Source organism: Triturus cristatus, chromosome 8 (assembly GCF_964204655.1).
Source record: "Triturus cristatus chromosome 8, aTriCri1.1, whole genome shotgun sequence".
NCBI classification, from domain to species: Eukaryota; Metazoa; Chordata; class Amphibia; order Caudata; family Salamandridae; genus Triturus; species Triturus cristatus.
The window spans coordinates 737,617,837-737,637,777 of record NC_140591.1 but is presented as its reverse complement, the minus strand read 5'-3'; the positions used below and the strand labels follow the sequence as shown (position 1 = coordinate 737,637,777).

At 41.7% G+C, this 19,941-nt stretch overlaps 11 non-coding genes across 11 annotated transcripts; all 11 read left to right on the top strand.

Moving 5' to 3' along the window:
* The first annotated feature begins 34 nt into the window (after nt 1-34).
* TRNAV-CAC (transfer RNA valine (anticodon CAC)) lies at nt 35-107 on the top strand. Its single transcript has one exon. It is a non-coding gene; the product is annotated as a tRNA-Val (tRNA).
* Nucleotides 108-2,077: 1,970 nt separating this feature from the next.
* Nucleotides 2,078-2,149, top strand: TRNAP-UGG (transfer RNA proline (anticodon UGG)). Its single transcript has one exon. It is a non-coding gene; the product is annotated as a tRNA-Pro (tRNA).
* Nucleotides 2,150-4,463: 2,314 nt separating this feature from the next.
* Nucleotides 4,464-4,535, top strand: TRNAP-UGG (transfer RNA proline (anticodon UGG)). The gene has a single exon. It is a non-coding gene; the product is annotated as a tRNA-Pro (tRNA).
* Nucleotides 4,536-4,807: 272 nt separating this feature from the next.
* TRNAV-CAC (transfer RNA valine (anticodon CAC)) lies at nt 4,808-4,880 on the top strand. Its single transcript has one exon. It is a non-coding gene; the product is annotated as a tRNA-Val (tRNA).
* Nucleotides 4,881-6,850: 1,970 nt separating this feature from the next.
* Nucleotides 6,851-6,922, top strand: TRNAP-UGG (transfer RNA proline (anticodon UGG)). The gene has a single exon. It is a non-coding gene; the product is annotated as a tRNA-Pro (tRNA).
* Nucleotides 6,923-9,236: 2,314 nt separating this feature from the next.
* TRNAP-UGG (transfer RNA proline (anticodon UGG)) lies at nt 9,237-9,308 on the top strand. Its single transcript has one exon. It is a non-coding gene; the product is annotated as a tRNA-Pro (tRNA).
* A 2,315-nt stretch (nt 9,309-11,623) lies between these two features.
* On the top strand, nt 11,624-11,695 carry TRNAP-UGG (transfer RNA proline (anticodon UGG)). Its single transcript has one exon. It is a non-coding gene; the product is annotated as a tRNA-Pro (tRNA).
* A 2,315-nt stretch (nt 11,696-14,010) lies between these two features.
* Nucleotides 14,011-14,082, top strand: TRNAP-UGG (transfer RNA proline (anticodon UGG)). Its single transcript has one exon. It is a non-coding gene; the product is annotated as a tRNA-Pro (tRNA).
* Nucleotides 14,083-16,407: 2,325 nt separating this feature from the next.
* Nucleotides 16,408-16,479, top strand: TRNAP-UGG (transfer RNA proline (anticodon UGG)). Its single transcript has one exon. It is a non-coding gene; the product is annotated as a tRNA-Pro (tRNA).
* A 272-nt stretch (nt 16,480-16,751) lies between these two features.
* TRNAV-CAC (transfer RNA valine (anticodon CAC)) lies at nt 16,752-16,824 on the top strand. The gene has a single exon. It is a non-coding gene; the product is annotated as a tRNA-Val (tRNA).
* Nucleotides 16,825-18,794: 1,970 nt separating this feature from the next.
* On the top strand, nt 18,795-18,866 carry TRNAP-UGG (transfer RNA proline (anticodon UGG)). The gene has a single exon. It is a non-coding gene; the product is annotated as a tRNA-Pro (tRNA).
* Nucleotides 18,867-19,941: the final 1,075 nt, after the last annotated feature.

Below are 19,941 nucleotides of genomic sequence, written 5' to 3'. Positions count from 1 at the left end.
AGTTTCATTACAGAAAAATCAACTGTAGGTATCTGTTTCTGTAGTGTAGTGGTTATCACGTTCGCCTCACACGCGAAAGGTCCCCGGTTCGAAACCGGGCAGAAACAGTTGTTATATTGTGTTGGCTACAATGTTGATAGGTGCCGTTTTGCCATGGAATTGTCCAAGCCCTGAAGATTATTTCATGCAATCTCGTTCCAAGAAAGGGAATTCTCTCAAAACTCTAAAGTAATCGGCTTGTGGATGTATCTGTTGGTTCTCAGACCTTGCTTTCAAAAGAGCCCTGCAATCGGTTCACTGCTCACCTAGAACAAGCATTAACATGGAGAATTGTTGGCACCAACAGGAATCTTATTTTAGTGGAGTGTTTCTGGCTTTGAGTGCAGAGGCCCTCGGCTCAATTCCAAGATGATCCTTCTCAAGGTGATGATACAAATGCATTGTCACCTTTACGTTTAATGTCAGAATCATTTATTTCCAGTTGGTGGTGTAAGAATGTTTGCAACAGTATGGCGATTTTTCCTAGCCATGCATGAATGAAAGCATATCACTCGCCTTTAGGTGTTTTTCTAATACATTGATATTTGCATCTTCCTTCCTAGCCTGCATGTTTGACTATCTTACAGGCTGCATGTAATAAGTATCACATCAGGGCCCTTCTTCTACTCAATTCACAACTGTTCTATCACGACATAGATAAGAAAGCTGCATCTGCTTTTGTTGTGTAGTGGTAATCAGGTTTACCTGACGTGTGAAAGCCCCATGCTTTGAAAGTACACAGTAACAAAGAAACCGATGACTTTTATAAAAAGGTGTCATGTGCGTCTCTTACTTTGCACAAAAAGTGCCAGAGATGACTTCATTTGCAGTCACTTGAAAAGTAGGGATTCTCCAATAAATGGTAAATGGTTGAAACAAATCTGAAGAAATGCATGACATACCTGTGTGTGTGTGTGTACGCATGTATGTATATATAGGGAGAGAGAGAGCGTCAATATAAACAGACTTTATTTCAATCAAGCTGTCTTTTCTATCCTTCAGGAGCAGAATGTTCTGATCATCAGCGCTCCAGAATGTAGTGTTTTCTTGGCAAGCATCACATATTGTGATGTGTTAGCTAAAAGTTCCATATCCTAGAGACTGATATATTCCTCTGTACTTGTACCTTGGGGATTCATCAAAACCTGGCATCATAAGCAGCTTTCTACTGCCACAGACTGGACAGCGAAACAATTTAAAATATCCCAGAAAAAGAAAATAAGCATGCTTAATCAGAGCTTTCTGGACAGGAAGGACCTTTGAGCAAGTGAGGAATAAGCACTGCTTTTGTTAATTTGCATAGGCAGAATAGAGACTTCTGGGAAAAGGCCGAAATTACAGTCACAGAAAATGGCTGCATCTATAGAGAACGCTAAGAAGTGTTGGCAGCTTTTCCTCTGACCCTGACCACTTTTACAAGCAATCCTATGATAGTCAGCAGGACCCACCCTAAAAAGGAAGGGGCATCCACTTGGACCCTTTCCACCTTTTCTAAATCTCGCCTGATTGAGCACTGATTGAGCAGATAAGCACATGTCATTCTCATTTCAGAAAGGTATTGGTTAGCTTGCTGCTAGCAGCTCAGTTATGTTATGATGTTAGAGGCTATGCAAGGAATGCTTTAGTCCAGCGATATGCAGTTTTTATTGCGCCTTGCCTTCACCAGGAAGATCTTTAGCTTGAATCTGTGGCCTAGGTATTCACCTTGGTATTTCTTTTGGCACAAAGTGAAGGAGTATTTGAGAGAAAATGCACAATGTGTTTCTTATGTTGTTATGAACAACTTGTTACTCTTTCTCATTAAGCTTCAGCCACTGCAGAAATATATAAATAAGGGCTGACTTCCTGTAAGACGTGTCCAAAGCTGGGACGGAATAAAAGGAGACACTTGTAAATGATAGTGCTATCGTTTGAGAAAGGGTAAGTTGAGACTGACTTTCATGCGTATTCACAGACCAAGCATCATAAAGATACCAGCATGATCTTCATTGCGGGCTTAGAGCCGGTATTAGCTTTTGAGAGGTAAGAGGATTTTGAGGGCTCGTTGGTCTAGGGGTATGATTCTCGCTTTGGGTGCGAGAGGTCCCGGGTTCAAATCCCGGACGAGCCCTTTTCTTGGTACTCTTTTCAAGTTGTTTTGAAGTTTGCGTTTCAAAACCAACATCAATTTTTTCTTTGCAGTAGTGGATAATTCTTTGCTAGAGTCTCATGCTTCAGCCCTGCCCAGTCTGAGCTAATACCAAACATCTGGTCTTGCATGGCATGTACGAGCGTTCAGCTAGGGATGTCGGGCAGGTTGCATGAAAGAAATCTAAAGCCAGAGGCCCATGGAATAGCCAGTTCGGAGCAGTTTCATTACAGAAAAATCAACTGTAGGTATCTGTTTCTGTAGTGTAGTGGTTATCAAGTTCGCCTCACACGCGAAAGGTCCCCGGTTCGAAACCGGGCAGAAACAGTTGTTATATTGTGTTGGCTACAATGTTGATAGGTGCCGTTTTGCCATGGAATTGTCCAAGCCCTGAAGATTATTTCATGCAATCTCGTTCCAAGAAAGGGAATTCTCTCAAAACACTAAAGTAATCGGCGTGTGGATGTATCTGTTGGTTCTCAGACCTTGCTTTCAAAAGAGCCCTGCAATCGGTTCACTGCTCACCTAGAACAAGCATTAACATGGAGAATTGTTGGCACCAACAGCAATCTTATTTTAGTGGAGTGTTTCTGGCTTTGAGTGCAGAGGCCCTCGGCTCAATTCCAAGATGATCCTTCTCAAGGTGATGATACAAATGCATTGTCACCTTTACGTTTAATGTCAGAATCATTTATTTCCAGTTGGTGGTGTAAGAATGTTTGCAACAGTATGGCGATTTTTCCTAGCCATGCATGAATGAAAGCATATCACTCGCCTTTAGGTGTTTTTCTAATACATTGATATTTGCATCTTCCTTCCTAGCCTGCATGTTTGACTATCTTACAGGCTGCATGTAATAAGTATCACATCAGGGCCCTTCTTCTACTCAATTCACAACTGTTCTATCACGACATAGATAAGAAAGCTGCATCTGCTTTTGTTGTGTAGTGGTAATCAGGTTTACCTGACGTGTGAAAGCCCCATGCTTTGAAAGTACACAGTAACAAAGAAACCGATGACTTTTATAATAAGGTGTCATGTGTGTCTCTTACTTTGCACAAAAAGTGCCAGAGATGACTTCATTTGCAGTCACTTGAAAAGTAGGGATTCTCCAATAAATGGTAAATGGTTGAAACAAATCTGAAGAAATGCATGACATACCTGTGTGTGTGTGTGTATGCATGTATGTATATATAGGGAGAGAGAGAGCGTCAATATAAACAGACTTTATTTCAATCAAGCTGTCTTTTCTATCCTTCAGGAGCAGAATGTTCTGATCATCAGCGCTCCAGAATGTAGTGTTTTCTTGGCAAGCATCACATATTGTGATGTGTTAGCTAAAAGTTCCATATCCTAGAGACTGATATATTCCTCTGTACTTGTACCTTGGGGATTCATCAAAACCGGGCATCATAAGCAGCTTTCTACTGCCACAGACTGGACAGCGAAACAATTTAAAATATCCCAGAAAAAGAAAATAAGCATGCTTAATCAGAGCTTTCTGGACAGGAAGGACATTTGAGCAAGTGAGGAATAAGCACTGCTTTTGTTAATTTGCATAGGCAGAATAGAGACTTCTGGGAAAAGGCCGAAATTACAGTCACAGAAAATGGCTGCATCTATAGAGAACGCTAAGAAGTGTTGGCAGCTTTTCCTCTGACCCTGGCCACTTTTACAAGCAATCCTATGATAGTCAGCAGGACCCACCCTAAAAAGGAAGGGGCATCCACTTGGACCCTTTCCACCTTTTCTAAATCTCGCCTGATCGAGCCTGATTGAGCAGATAAGCACATGTCATTCTCATTTCAGAAAGGTATTGGTTAGCTTGCTGCTAGCAGCTCAGTTATGTTATGATGTTAGAGGCTATGCAAGGAATGCTTTAGTCCAGCGATATGCAGTTTTTATTGCGCCTTGCATTCAGCAGGAAGATCTTTAGCTTGAATCTGTGGCCTAGGTATTCACCTTGGTATTTCTTTTGGCACAAAGTGAAGGAGTATTTAAGAGAAAATGCACAATGTGTTTCTTATGTTGTTATGAACAACTTGTTACTCTTTCTCATTAAGCTTCAGCCACTGAAGAAATATATAAATAAGGGCTGACTTCCTGTAAGACGTGTCCAAAGCTGGGACGGAATAAAAGGAGACACTTGTAAATGATAGTGCTATCGTTTGAGAAAGGGTAAGTTGAGACTGACTTTCATGCGTATTCACAGACCAAGCATCATAAAGATACCAGCATGATCTTCATTGCGGGCTTAGAGCCGGTATTAGCTTTTGAGATGTAAGAGGATTTTGAGGGCTCGTTGGTCTAGGGGTATGATTCTCGCTTTGGGTGCGAGAGGTCCCGGGTTCAAATCCCGGACGAGCCCTTTTCTTGGTACTCTTTTCAAGTTGTTTTGAAGTTTGCGTTTCAAAACCAACATCAATTTTTTCTTTGCAGTAGTGGATAATTCTTTGCTAGAGTCTCATGCTTCAGCCCTGCCCAGTCTGAGCTAATACCAAACATCTGGTCTTGCATGGCATGTACGAGCGTTCAGCTAGGGATGTCGGGCAGGTTGCATGAAAGAAATCTAAAGCCAGAGGCCCATGGAATAGCCAGTTCGGAGCAGTTTCATTACAGAAAAATCAACTGTAGGTATCTGTTTCTGTAGTGTAGTGGTTATCACGTTCGCCTCACACGCGAAAGGTCCCCGGTTCGAAACCGGGCAGAAACAGTTGTTATATTGTGTTGGCTACAATGTTGATAGGTGCCGTTTTGCCATGGAATTGTCCAAGCCCTGAAGATTATTTCATGCAATCTCGTTCCAAGAAAGGGAATTCTCTCAAAACACTAAAGTAATCGGCGTGTGGATGTATCTGTTGGTTCTCAGACCTTGCTTTCAAAAGAGCCCTGCAATCGGTTCACTGCTCACCTAGAACAAGCATTAACATGGAGAATTGTTGGCACCAACAGGAATCTTATTTTAGTGGAGTGTTTCTGGCTTTGAGTGCAGAGGCCCTCGGCTCAATTCCAAGATGATCCTTCTCAAGGTGATGATACAAATGCATTGTCACCTTTACGTTTAATGTCAGAATCATTTATTTCCAGTTGGTGGTGTAAGAATGTTTGCAACAGTATGGCGATTTTTCCTAGCCATGCATGAATGAAAGCATATCACTCGCCTTTAGGTGTTTTTCTAATACATTGATATTTGCATCTTCCTTCCTAGCCTGCATGTTTGACTATCTTACAGGCTGCATGTAATAAGTATCACATCAGGGCCCTTCTTCTACTCAATTCACAACTGTTCTATCACGACATAGATAAGAAAGCTGCATCTGCTTTTGTTGTGTAGTGGTAATCAGGTTTACCTGACGTGTGAAAGCCCCATGCTTTGAAAGTACACAGTAACAAAGAAACCGATGACTTTTATAAAAAGGTGTCATGTGCGTCTCTTACTTTGCACAAAAAGTGCCAGAGATGACTTCATTTGCAGTCACTTGAAAAGTAGGGATTCTCCAATAAATGGTAAATGGTTGAAACAAATCTGAAGAAATGCATGACATACCTGTGTGTGTGTGTGTACGCATGTATGTATATATAGGGAGAGAGAGAGCGTCAATATAAACAGACTTTATTTCAATCAAGCTGTCTTTTCTATCCTTCAGGAGCAGAATGTTCTGATCATCAGCGCTCCAGAATGTAGTGTTTTCTTGGCAAGCATCACATATTGTGATGTGTTAGCTAAAAGTTCCATATCCTAGAGACTGATATATTCCTCTGTACTTGTACCTTGGGGATTCATCAAAACCTGGCATCATAAGCAGCTTTCTACTGCCACAGACTGGACAGCGAAACAATTTAAAATATCCCAGAAAAAGAAAATAAGCATGCTTAATCAGAGCTTTCTGGACAGGAAGGACCTTTGAGCAAGTGAGGAATAAGCACTGCTTTTGTTAATTTGCATAGGCAGAATAGAGACTTCTGGGAAAAGGCCGAAATTACAGTCACAGAAAATGGCTGCATCTATAGAGAACGCTAAGAAGTGTTGGCAGCTTTTCCTCTGACCCTGACCACTTTTACAAGCAATCCTATGATAGTCAGCAGGACCCACCCTAAAAAGGAAGGGGCATCCACTTGGACCCTTTCCACCTTTTCTAAATCTCGCCTGATTGAGCACTGATTGAGCAGATAAGCACATGTCATTCTCATTTCAGAAAGGTATTGGTTAGCTTGCTGCTAGCAGCTCAGTTATGTTATGATGTTAGAGGCTATGCAAGGAATGCTTTAGTCCAGCGATATGCAGTTTTTATTGCGCCTTGCCTTCACCAGGAAGATCTTTAGCTTGAATCTGTGGCCTAGGTATTCACCTTGGTATTTCTTTTGGCACAAAGTGAAGGAGTATTTGAGAGAAAATGCACAATGTGTTTCTTATGTTGTTATGAACAACTTGTTACTCTTTCTCATTAAGCTTCAGCCACTGCAGAAATATATAAATAAGGGCTGACTTCCTGTAAGACGTGTCCAAAGCTGGGACGGAATAAAAGGAGACACTTGTAAATGATAGTGCTATCGTTTGAGAAAGGGTAAGTTGAGACTGACTTTCATGCGTATTCACAGACCAAGCATCATAAAGATACCAGCATGATCTTCATTGCGGGCTTAGAGCCGGTATTAGCTTTTGAGAGGTAAGAGGATTTTGAGGGCTCGTTGGTCTAGGGGTATGATTCTCGCTTTGGGTGCGAGAGGTCCCGGGTTCAAATCCCGGACGAGCCCTTTTCTTGGTACTCTTTTCAAGTTGTTTTGAAGTTTGCGTTTCAAAACCAACATCAATTTTTTCTTTGCAGTAGTGGATAATTCTTTGCTAGAGTCTCATGCTTCAGCCCTGCCCAGTCTGAGCTAATACCAAACATCTGGTCTTGCATGGCATGTACGAGCGTTCAGCTAGGGATGTCGGGCAGGTTGCATGAAAGAAATCTAAAGCCAGAGGCCCATGGAATAGCCAGTTCGGAGCAGTTTCATTACAGAAAAATCAACTGTAGGTATCTGTTTCTGTAGTGTAGTGGTTATCAAGTTCGCCTCACACGCGAAAGGTCCCCGGTTCGAAACCGGGCAGAAACAGTTGTTATATTGTGTTGGCTACAATGTTGATAGGTGCCGTTTTGCCATGGAATTGTCCAAGCCCTGAAGATTATTTCATGCAATCTCGTTCCAAGAAAGGGAATTCTCTCAAAACACTAAAGTAATCGGCGTGTGGATGTATCTGTTGGTTCTCAGACCTTGCTTTCAAAAGAGCCCTGCAATCGGTTCACTGCTCACCTAGAACAAGCATTAACATGGAGAATTGTTGGCACCAACAGGAATCTTATTTTAGTGGAGTGTTTCTGGCTTTGAGTGCAGAGGCCCTCGGCTCAATTCCAAGATGATCCTTCTCAAGGTGATGATACAAATGCATTGTCACCTTTACGTTTAATGTCAGAATCATTTATTTCCAGTTGGTGGTGTAAGAATGTTTGCAACAGTATGGCGATTTTTCCTAGCCATGCATGAATGAAAGCATATCACTCGCCTTTAGGTGTTTTTCTAATACATTGATATTTGCATCTTCCTTCCTAGCCTGCATGTTTGACTATCTTACAGGCTGCATGTAATAAGTATCACATCAGGGCCCTTCTTCTACTCAATTCACAACTGTTCTATCACGACATAGATAAGAAAGCTGCATCTGCTTTTGTTGTGTAGTGGTAATCAGGTTTACCTGACGTGTGAAAGCCCCATGCTTTGAAAGTACACAGTAACAAAGAAACCGATGACTTTTATAATAAGGTGTCATGTGTGTCTCTTACTTTGCACAAAAAGTGCCAGAGATGACTTCATTTGCAGTCACTTGAAAAGTAGGGATTCTCCAATAAATGGTAAATGGTTGAAACAAATCTGAAGAAATGCATGACATACCTGTGTGTGTGTGTGTATGCATGTATGTATATATAGGGAGAGAGAGAGCGTCAATATAAACAGACTTTATTTCAATCAAGCTGTCTTTTCTATCCTTCAGGAGCAGAATGTTCTGATCATCAGCGCTCCAGAATGTAGTGTTTTCTTGGCAAGCATCACATATTGTGATGTGTTAGCTAAAAGTTCCATATCCTAGAGACTGATATATTCCTCTGTACTTGTACCTTGGGGATTCATCAAAACCTGGCATCATAAGCAGCTTTCTACTGCCACAGACTGGACAGCGAAACAATTTAAAATATCCCAGAAAAAGAAAATAAGCATGCTTAATCAGAGCTTTCTGGACAGGAAGGACATTTGAGCAAGTGAGGAATAAGCACTGCTTTTGTTAATTTGCATAGGCAGAATAGAGACTTCTGGGAAAAGGCCGAAATTACAGTCACAGAAAATGGCTGCATCTATAGAGAACGCTAAGAAGTGTTGGCAGCTTTTCCTCTGACCCTGGCCACTTTTACAAGCAATCCTATGATAGTCAGCAGGACCCACCCTAAAAAGGAAGGGGCATCCACTTGGACCCTTTCCACCTTTTCTAAATCTCGCCTGATCGAGCCTGATTGAGCAGATAAGCACATGTCATTCTCATTTCAGAAAGGTATTGGTTAGCTTGCTGCTAGCAGCTCAGTTATGTTATGATGTTAGAGGCTATGCAAGGAATGCTTTAGTCCAGCGATATGCAGTTTTTATTGCGCCTTGCATTCAGCAGGAAGATCTTTAGCTTGAATCTGTGGCCTAGGTATTCACCTTGGTATTTCTTTTGGCACAAAGTGAAGGAGTATTTAAGAGAAAATGCACAATGTGTTTCTTATGTTGTTATGAACAACTTGTTACTCTTTCTCATTAAGCTTCAGCCACTGAAGAAATATATAAATAAGGGCTGACTTCCTGTAAGACGTGTCCAAAGCTGGGACGGAATAAAAGGAGACACTTGTAAATGATAGTGCTATCGTTTGAGAAAGGGTAAGTTGAGACTGACTTTCATGCGTATTCACAGACCAAGCATCATAAAGATACCAGCATGATCTTCATTGCGGGCTTAGAGCCGGTATTAGCTTTTGAGAGGTAAGAGGATTTTGAGGGCTCGTTGGTCTAGGGGTATGATTCTCGCTTTGGGTGCGAGAGGTCCCGGGTTCAAATCCCGGACGAGCCCTTTTCTTGGTACTCTTTTCAAGTTGTTTTGAAGTTTGCGTTTCAAAACCAACATCAATTTTTTCTTTGCAGTAGTGGATAATTCTTTGCTAGAGTCTCATGCTTCAGCCCTGCCCAGTCTGAGCTAATACCAAACATCTGGTCTTGCATGGCATGTACGAGCGTTCAGCTAGGGATGTCGGGCAGGTTGCATGAAAGAAATCTAAAGCCAGAGGCCCATGGAATAGCCAGTTCGGAGCAGTTTCATTACAGAAAAATCAACTGTAGGTATCTGTTTCTGTAGTGTAGTGGTTATTACGTTCGCCTCACACGCGAAAGGTCCCCGGTTCGAAACCGGGCAGAAACAGTTGTTATATTGTGTTGGCTACAATGTTGATAGGTGCCGTTTTGCCATGGAATTGTCCAAGCCCTGAAGATTATTTCATGCAATCTCGTTCCAAGAAAGGGAATTCTCTCAAAACACTAAAGTAATCGGCGTGTGGATGTATCTGTTGGTTCTCAGACCTTGCTTTCAAAAGAGCCCTGCAATCGGTTCACTGCTCACCTAGAACAAGCATTAACATGGAGAATTGTTGGCACCAACAGGAATCTTATTTTAGTGGAGTGTTTCTGGCTTTGAGTGCAGAGGCCCTCGGCTCAATTCCAAGATGATCCTTCTCAAGGTGATGATACAAATGCATTGTCACCTTTACGTTTAATGTCAGAATCATTTATTTCCAGTTGGTGGTGTAAGAATGTTTGCAACAGTATGGCGATTTTTCCTAGCCATGCATGAATGAAAGCATATCACTCGCCTTTAGGTGTTTTTCTAATACATTGATATTTGCATCTTCCTTCCTAGCCTGCATGTTTGACTATCTTACAGGCTGCATGTAATAAGTATCACATCAGGGCCCTTCTTCTACTCAATTCACAACTGTTCTATCACGACATAGATAAGAAAGCTGCATCTGCTTTTGTTGTGTAGTGGTAATCAGGTTTACCTGACGTGTGAAAGCCCCATGCTTTGAAAGTACACAGTAACAAAGAAACCGATGACTTTTATAAAAAGGTGTCATGTGCGTCTCTTACTTTGCACAAAAAGTGCCAGAGATGACTTCATTTGCAGTCACTTGAAAAGTAGGGATTCTCCAATAAATGGTAAATGGTTGAAACAAATCTGAAGAAATGCATGACATACCTGTGTGTGTGTGTGTACGCATGTATGTATATATAGGGAGAGAGAGAGCGTCAATATAAACAGACTTTATTTCAATCAAGCTGTCTTTTCTATCCTTCAGGAGCAGAATGTTCTGATCATCAGCGCTCCAGAATGTAGTGTTTTCTTGGCAAGCATCACATATTGTGATGTGTTAGCTAAAAGTTCCATATCCTAGAGACTGATATATTCCTCTGTACTTGTACCTTGGGGATTCATCAAAACCTGGCATCATAAGCAGCTTTCTACTGCCACAGACTGGACAGCGAAACAATTTAAAATATCCCAGAAAAAGAAAATAAGCATGCTTAATCAGAGCTTTCTGGACAGGAAGGACCTTTGAGCAAGTGAGGAATAAGCACTGCTTTTGTTAATTTGCATAGGCAGAATAGAGACTTCTGGGAAAAGGCCGAAATTACAGTCACAGAAAATGGCTGCATCTATAGAGAACGCTAAGAAGTGTTGGCAGCTTTTCCTCTGACCCTGACCACTTTTACAAGCAATCCTATGATAGTCAGCAGGACCCACCCTAAAAAGGAAGGGGCATCCACTTGGACCCTTTCCACCTTTTCTAAATCTCGCCTGATTGAGCACTGATTGAGCAGATAAGCACATGTCATTCTCATTTCAGAAAGGTATTGGTTAGCTTGCTGCTAGCAGCTCAGTTATGTTATGATGTTAGAGGCTATGCAAGGAATGCTTTAGTCCAGCGATATGCAGTTTTTATTGCGCCTTGCATTCAGCAGGAAGATCTTTAGCTTGAATCTGTGGCCTAGGTATTCACCTTGGTATTTCTTTTGGCACAAAGTGAAGGAGTATTTAAGAGAAAATGCACAATGTGTTTCTTATGTTGTTATGAACAACTTGTTACTCTTTCTCATTAAGCTTCAGCCACTGCAGAAATATATAAATAAGGGCTGACTTCCTGTAAGACGTGTCCAAAGCTGGGACGGAATAAAAGGAGACACTTGTAAATGATAGTGCTATCGTTTGAGAAAGGGTAAGTTGAGACTGACTTTCATGCGTTTTCACAGACCAAGCATCATAAAGATACCAGCATGATCTTCATTGCGGGCTTAGAGCCGGTATTAGCTTTTGAGAGGTAAGAGGATTTTGAGGGCTCGTTGGTCTAGGGGTATGATTCTCGCTTTGGGTGCGAGAGGTCCCGGGTTCAAATCCCGGACGAGCCCTTTTCTTGGTACTCTTTTCAAGTTGTTTTGAAGTTTGCGTTTCAAAACCAACATCAATTTTTTCTTTGCAGTAGTGGATAATTCTTTGCTAGAGTCTCATGCTTCAGCCCTGCCCAGTCTGAGCTAATACCAAACATCTGGTCTTGCATGGCATGTACGAGCGTTCAGCTAGGGATGTCGGGCAGGTTGCATGAAAGAAATCTAAAGCCAGAGGCCCATGGAATAGCCAGTTCGGAGCAGTTTCATTACAGAAAAATCAACTGTAGGTATCTGTTTCTGTAGTGTAGTGGTTATCAAGTTCGCCTCACACGCGAAAGGTCCCCGGTTCGAAACCGGGCAGAAACAGTTGTTATATTGTGTTGGCTACAATGTTGATAGGTGCCGTTTTGCCATGGAATTGTCCAAGCCCTGAAGATTATTTCATGCAATCTCGTTCCAAGAAAGGGAATTCTCTCAAAACACTAAAGTAATCGGCGTGTGGATGTATCTGTTGGTTCTCAGACCTTGCTTTCAAAAGAGCCCTGCAATCGGTTCACTGCTCACCTAGAACAAGCATTAACATGGAGAATTGTTGGCACCAACAGGAATGTTATTTTAGTGGAGTGTTTCTGGCTTTGAGTGCAGAGGCCCTCGGCTCAATTCCAAGATGATCCTTCTCAAGGTGATGATACAAATGCATTGTCACCTTTACGTTTAATGTCAGAATCATTTATTTCCAGTTGGTGGTGTAAGAATGTTTGCAACAGTATGGCGATTTTTCCTAGCCATGCATGAATGAAAGCATATCACTCGCCTTTAGGTGTTTTTCTAATACATTGATATTTGCATCTTCCTTCCTAGCCTGCATGTTTGACTATCTTACAGGCTGCATGTAATAAGTATCACATCAGGGCCCTTCTTCTACTCAATTCACAACTGTTCTATCACGACATAGATAAGAAAGCTGCATCTGCTTTTGTTGTGTAGTGGTAATCAGGTTTACCTGACGTGTGAAAGCCCCATGCTTTGAAAGTACACAGTAACAAAGAAACCGATGACTTTTATAATAAGGTGTCATGTGTGTCTCTTACTTTGCACAAAAAGTGCCAGAGATGACTTCATTTGCAGTCACTTGAAAAGTAGGGATTCTCCAATAAATGGTAAATGGTTGAAACAAATCTGAAGAAATGCATGACATACCTGTGTGTGTGTGTGTATGCATGTATGTATATATAGGGAGAGAGAGAGCGTCAATATAAACAGACTTTATTTCAATCAAGCTGTCTTTTCTATCCTTCAGGAGCAGAATGTTCTGATCATCAGCGCTCCAGAATGTAGTGTTTTCTTGGCAAGCATCACATATTGTGATGTGTTAGCTAAAAGTTCCATATCCTAGAGACTGATATATTCCTCTGTACTTGTACCTTGGGGATTCATCAAAACCTGGCATCATAAGCAGCTTTCTACTGCCACAGACTGGACAGCGAAACAATTTAAAATATCCCAGAAAAAGAAAATAAGCATGCTTAATCAGAGCTTTCTGGACAGGAAGGACCTTTGAGCAAGTGAGGAATAAGCACTGCTTTTGTTAATTTGCATAGGCAGAATAGAGACTTCTGGGAAAAGGCCGAAATTACAGTCACAGAAAATGGCTGCATCTATAGAGAACGCTAAGAAGTGTTGGCAGCTTTTCCTCTGACCCTGACCACTTTTACAAGCAATCCTATGATAGTCAGCAGGACCCACCCTAAAAAGGAAGGGGCATCCACTTGGACCCTTTCCACCTTTTCTAAATCTCGCCTGATTGAGCACTGATTGAGCAGATAAGCACATGTCATTCTCATTTCAGAAAGGTATTGGTTAGCTTGCTGCTAGCAGCTCAGTTATGTTATGATGTTAGAGGCTATGCAAGGAATGCTTTAGTCCAGCGATATGCAGTTTTTATTGCGCCTTGCCTTCACCAGGAAGATCTTTAGCTTGAATCTGTGGCCTAGGTATTCACCTTGGTATTTCTTTTGGCACAAAGTGAAGGAGTATTTGAGAGAAAATGCACAATGTGTTTCTTATGTTGTTATGAACAACTTGTTACTCTTTCTCATTAAGCTTCAGCCACTGCAGAAATATATAAATAAGGGCTGACTTCCTGTAAGACGTGTCCAAAGCTGGGACGGAATAAAAGGAGACACTTGTAAATGATAGTGCTATCGTTTGAGAAAGGGTAAGTTGAGACTGACTTTCATGCGTATTCACAGACCAAGCATCATAAAGATACCAGCATGATCTTCATTGCGGGCTTAGAGCCGGTATTAGCTTTTGAGAGGTAAGAGGATTTTGAGGGCTCGTTGGTCTAGGGGTATGATTCTCGCTTTGGGTGCGAGAGGTCCCGGGTTCAAATCCCGGACGAGCCCTTTTCTTGGTACTCTTTTCAAGTTGTTTTGAAGTTTGCGTTTCAAAACCAACATCAATTTTTTCTTTGCAGTAGTGGATAATTCTTTGCTAGAGTCTCATGCTTCAGCCCTGCCCAGTCTGAGCTAATACCAAACATCTGGTCTTGCATGGCATGTACGAGCGTTCAGCTAGGGATGTCGGGCAGGTTGCATGAAAGAAATCTAAAGCCAGAGGCCCATGGAATAGCCAGTTCGGAGCAGTTTCATTACAGAAAAATCAACTGTAGGTATCTGTTTCTGTAGTGTAGTGGTTATCAAGTTCGCCTCACACGCGAAAGGTCCCCGGTTCGAAACCGGGCAGAAACAGTTGTTATATTGTGTTGGCTACAATGTTGATAGGTGCCGTTTTGCCATGGAATTGTCCAAGCCCTGAAGATTATTTCATGCAATCTCGTTCCAAGAAAGGGAATTCTCTCAAAACACTAAAGTTATCGGCGTGTGGATGTATCTGTTGGTTCTCAGACCTTGCTTTCAAAAGAGCCCTGCAATCGGTTCACTGCTCACCTAGAACAAGCATTAACATGGAGAATTGTTGGCACCAACAGGAATCTTATTTTAGTGGAGTGTTTCTGGCTTTGAGTGCAGAGGCCCTCGGCTCAATTCCAAGATGATCCTTCTCAAGGTGATGATACAAATGCATTGTCACCTTTACGTTTAATGTCAGAATCATTTATTTCCAGTTGGTGGTGTAAGAATGTTTGCAACAGTATGGCGATTTTTCCTAGCCATGCATGAATGAAAGCATATCACTCGCCTTTAGGTGTTTTTCTAATACATTGATATTTGCATCTTCCTTCCTAGCCTGCATGTTTGACTATCTTACAGGCTGCATGTAATAAGTATCACATCAGGGCCCTTCTTCTACTCAATTCACAACTGTTCTATCACGACATAGATAAGAAAGCTGCATCTGCTTTTGTTGTGTAGTGGTAATCAGGTTTACCTGACGTGTGAAAGCCCCATGCTTTGAAAGTACACAGTAACAAAGAAACCGATGACTTTTATAATAAGGTGTCATGTGTGTCTCTTACTTTGCACAAAAAGTGCCAGAGATGACTTCATTTGCAGTCACTTGAAAAGTAGGGATTCTCCAATAAATGGTAAATGGTTGAAACAAATCTGAAGAAATGCATGACATACCTGTGTGTGTGTGTGTATGCATGTATGTATATATAGGGAGAGAGAGAGCGTCAATATAAACAGACTTTATTTCAATCAAGCTGTCTTTTCTATCCTTCAGGAGCAGAATGTTCTGATCATCAGCGCTCCAGAATGTAGTGTTTTCTTGGCAAGCATCACCTATTGTGATGTGTTAGCTAAAAGTTCCATATCCTAGAGACTGATATATTCCTCTGTACTTGTACCTTGGGGATTCATCAAAACCGGGCATCATAAGCAGCTTTCTACTGCCACAGACTGGACAGCGAAACAATTTAAAATATCCCAGAAAAAGAAAATAAGCATGCTTAATCAGAGCTTTCTGGACAGGAAGGACATTTGAGCAAGTGAGGAATAAGCACTGCTTTTGTTAATTTGCATAGGCAGAATAGAGACTTCTGGGAAAAGGCCGAAATTACAGTCACAGAAAATGGCTGCATCTATAGAGAACGCTAAGAAGTGTTGGCAGCTTTTCCTCTGACCCTGGCCACTTTTTCAAGCAATCCTATGATAGTCAGCAGGACCCACCCTAAAAAGGAAGGGGCATCCACTTGGACCCTTTCCACCTTTTCTAAATCTCGCCTGATTGAGCCTGATTGAGCACTGATTGAGCAGATAAGCACATGTCATTCTCATTTCAGAAAGGTATTGGTTAGCTTGCTGCTAGCAGCTCAGTTATGTTATGATGTTAGAGGCTATGCAAGGAATGCTTTAGTCCAGCGATATGCAGTTTTTATTGCGCCTTGCATTCAGCAGGAAGATCTTTAGCTTGAATCTGTGGCCTAGGTATTCACCTTGGTATTTCTTTTGGCACAAAGTGAAGGAGTATTTAAGAGAAAATGCACAATGTGTTTCTTATGTTGTTATGAACAACTTGTTACTCTTTCTCATTAAGCTTCAGCCACTGAAGAAATATATAAATAAGGGCTGACTTCCTGTAAGACGTGTCCAAAGCTGGGACGGAATAAAAGGAGACACTTGTAAATGATAGTGCTATCGTTTGAGAAAGGGTAAGTTGAGACTGACTTTCATGCGTATTCACAGACCAAGCATCATAAAGATACCAGCATGATCTTCATTGCGGGCTTAGAGCCGGTATTAGCTTTTGAGAGGTAAGAGGATTTTGAGGGCTCGTTGGTCTAGGGGTATGATTCTCGCTTTGGGTGCGAGAGGTCCCGGGTTCAAATCCCGGACGAGCCCTTTTCTTGGTACTCTTTTCAAGTTGTTTTGAAGTTTGCGTTTCAAAACCAACATCAATTTTTTCTTTGCAGTAGTGGATAATTCTTTGCTAGAGTCTCATGCTTCAGCCCTGCCCAGTCTGAGCTAATACCAAACATCTGGTCTTGCATGGCATGTACGAGCGTTCAGCTAGGGATGTCGGGCAGGTTGCATGAAAGAAATCTAAAGCCAGAGGCCCATGGAATAGCCAGTTCGGAGCAGTTTCATTACAGAAAAATCAACTGTAGGTATCTGTTTCTGTAGTGTAGTGGTTATCACGTTCGCCTCACACGCGAAAGGTCCCCGGTTCGAAACCGGGCAGAAACAGTTGTTATATTGTGTTGGCTACAATGTTGATAGGTGCCGTTTTGCCATGGAATTGTCCAAGCCCTGAAGATTATTTCATGCAATCTCGTTCCAAGAAAGGGAATTCTCTCAAAACTCTAAAGTAATCGGCGTGTGGATGTATCTGTTGGTTCTCAGACCTTGCTTTCAAAAGAGCCCTGCAATCGGTTCACTGCTCACCTAGAACAAGCATTAACATGGAGAATTGTTGGCACCAACAGGAATCTTATTTTAGTGGAGTGTTTCTGGCTTTGAGTGCAGAGGCCCTCGGCTCAATTCCAAGATGATCCTTCTCAAGGTGATGATACAAATGCATTGTCACCTTTACGTTTAATGTCAGAATCATTTATTTCCAGTTGGTGGTGTAAGAATGTTTGCAACAGTATGGCGATTTTTCCTAGCCATGCATGAATGAAAGCATATCACTCGCCTTTAGGTGTTTTTCTAATACATTGATATTTGCATCTTCCTTCCTAGCCTGCATGTTTGACTATCTTACAGGCTGCATGTAATAAGTATCACATCAGGGCCCTTCTTCTACTCAATTCACAACTGTTCTATCACGACATAGATAAGAAAGCTGCATCTGCTTTTGTTGTGTAGTGGTAATCAGGTTTACCTGACGTGTGAAAGCCCCATGCTTTGAAAGTACACAGTAACAAAGAAACCGATGACTTTTATAAAAAGGTGTCATGTGCGTCTCTTACTTTGCACAAAAAGTGCCAGAGATGACTTCATTTGCAGTCACTTGAAAAGTAGGGATTCTCCAATAAATGGTAAATGGTTGAAACAAATCTGAAGAAATGCATGACATACCTGTGTGTGTGTGTGTACGCATGTATGTATATATAGGGAGAGAGAGAGCGTCAATATAAACAGACTTTATTTCAATCAAGCTGTCTTTTCTATCCTTCAGGAGCAGAATGTTCTGATCATCAGCGCTCCAGAATGTAGTGTTTTCTTGGCAAGCATCACATATTGTGATGTGTTAGCTAAAAGTTCCATATCCTAGAGACTGATATATTCCTCTGTACTTGTACCTTGGGGATTCATCAAAACCTGGCATCATAAGCAGCTTTCTACTGCCACAGACTGGACAGCGAAACAATTTAAAATATCCCAGAAAAAGAAAATAAGCATGCTTAATCAGAGCTTTCTGGACAGGAAGGACCTTTGAGCAAGTGAGGAATAAGCACTGCTTTTGTTAATTTGCATAGGCAGAATAGAGACTTCTGGGAAAAGGCCGAAATTACAGTCACAGAAAATGGCTGCATCTATAGAGAACGCTAAGAAGTGTTGGCAGCTTTTCCTCTGACCCTGACCACTTTTACAAGCAATCCTATGATAGTCAGCAGGACCCACCCTAAAAAGGAAGGGGCATCCACTTGGACCCTTTCCACCTTTTCTAAATCTCGCCTGATTGAGCACTGATTGAGCAGATAAGCACATGTCATTCTCATTTCAGAAAGGTATTGGTTAGCTTGCTGCTAGCAGCTCAGTTATGTTATGATGTTAGAGGCTATGCAAGGAATGCTTTAGTCCAGCGATATGCAGTTTTTATTGCGCCTTGCATTCAGCAGGAAGATCTTTAGCTTGAATCTGTGGCCTAGGTATTCACCTTGGTATTTCTTTTGGCACAAAGTGAAGGAGTATTTAAGAGAAAATGCACAATGTGTTTCTTATGTTGTTATGAACAACTTGTTACTCTTTCTCATTAAGCTTCAGCCACTGCAGAAATATATAAATAAGGGCTGACTTCCTGTAAGACGTGTCCAAAGCTGGGACGGAATAAAAGGAGACACTTGTAAATGATAGTGCTATCGTTTGAGAAAGGGTAAGTTGAGACTGACTTTCATGCGTTTTCACAGACCAAGCATCATAAAGATACCAGCATGATCTTCATTGCGGGCTTAGAGCCGGTATTAGCTTTTGAGAGGTAAGAGGATTTTGAGGGCTCGTTGGTCTAGGGGTATGATTCTCGCTTTGGGTGCGAGAGGTCCCGGGTTCAAATCCCGGACGAGCCCTTTTCTTGGTACTCTTTTCAAGTTGTTTTGAAGTTTGCGTTTCAAAACCAACATCAATTTTTTCTTTGCAGTAGTGGATAATTCTTTGCTAGAGTCTCATGCTTCAGCCCTGCCCAGTCTGAGCTAATACCAAACATCTGGTCTTGCATGGCATGTACGAGCGTTCAGCTAGGGATGTCGGGCAGGTTGCATGAAAGAAATCTAAAGCCAGAGGCCCATGGAATAGCCAGTTCGGAGCAGTTTCATTACAGAAAAATCAACTGTAGGTATCTGTTTCTGTAGTGTAGTGGTTATCAAGTTCGCCTCACACGCGAAAGGTCCCCGGTTCGAAACCGGGCAGAAACAGTTGTTATATTGTGTTGGCTACAATGTTGATAGGTGCCGTTTTGCCATGGAATTGTCCAAGCCCTGAAGATTATTTCATGCAATCTCGTTCCAAGAAAGGGAATTCTCTCAAAACACTAAAGTAATCGGCGTGTGGATGTATCTGTTGGTTCTCAGACCTTGCTTTCAAAAGAGCCCTGCAATCGGTTCACTGCTCACCTAGAACAAGCATTAACATGGAGAATTGTTGGCACCAACAGGAATGTTATTTTAGTGGAGTGTTTCTGGCTTTGAGTGCAGAGGCCCTCGGCTCAATTCCAAGATGATCCTTCTCAAGGTGATGATACAAATGCATTGTCACCTTTACGTTTAATGTCAGAATCATTTATTTCCAGTTGGTGGTGTAAGAATGTTTGCAACAGTATGGCGATTTTTCCTAGCCATGCATGAATGAAAGCATATCACTCGCCTTTAGGTGTTTTTCTAATACATTGATATTTGCATCTTCCTTCCTAGCCTGCATGTTTGACTATCTTACAGGCTGCATGTAATAAGTATCACATCAGGGCCCTTCTTCTACTCAATTCACAACTGTTCTATCACGACATAGATAAGAAAGCTGCATCTGCTTTTGTTGTGTAGTGGTAATCAGGTTTACCTGACGTGTGAAAGCCCCATGCTTTGAAAGTACACAGTAACAAAGAAACCGATGACTTTTATAATAAGGTGTCATGTGTGTCTCTTACTTTGC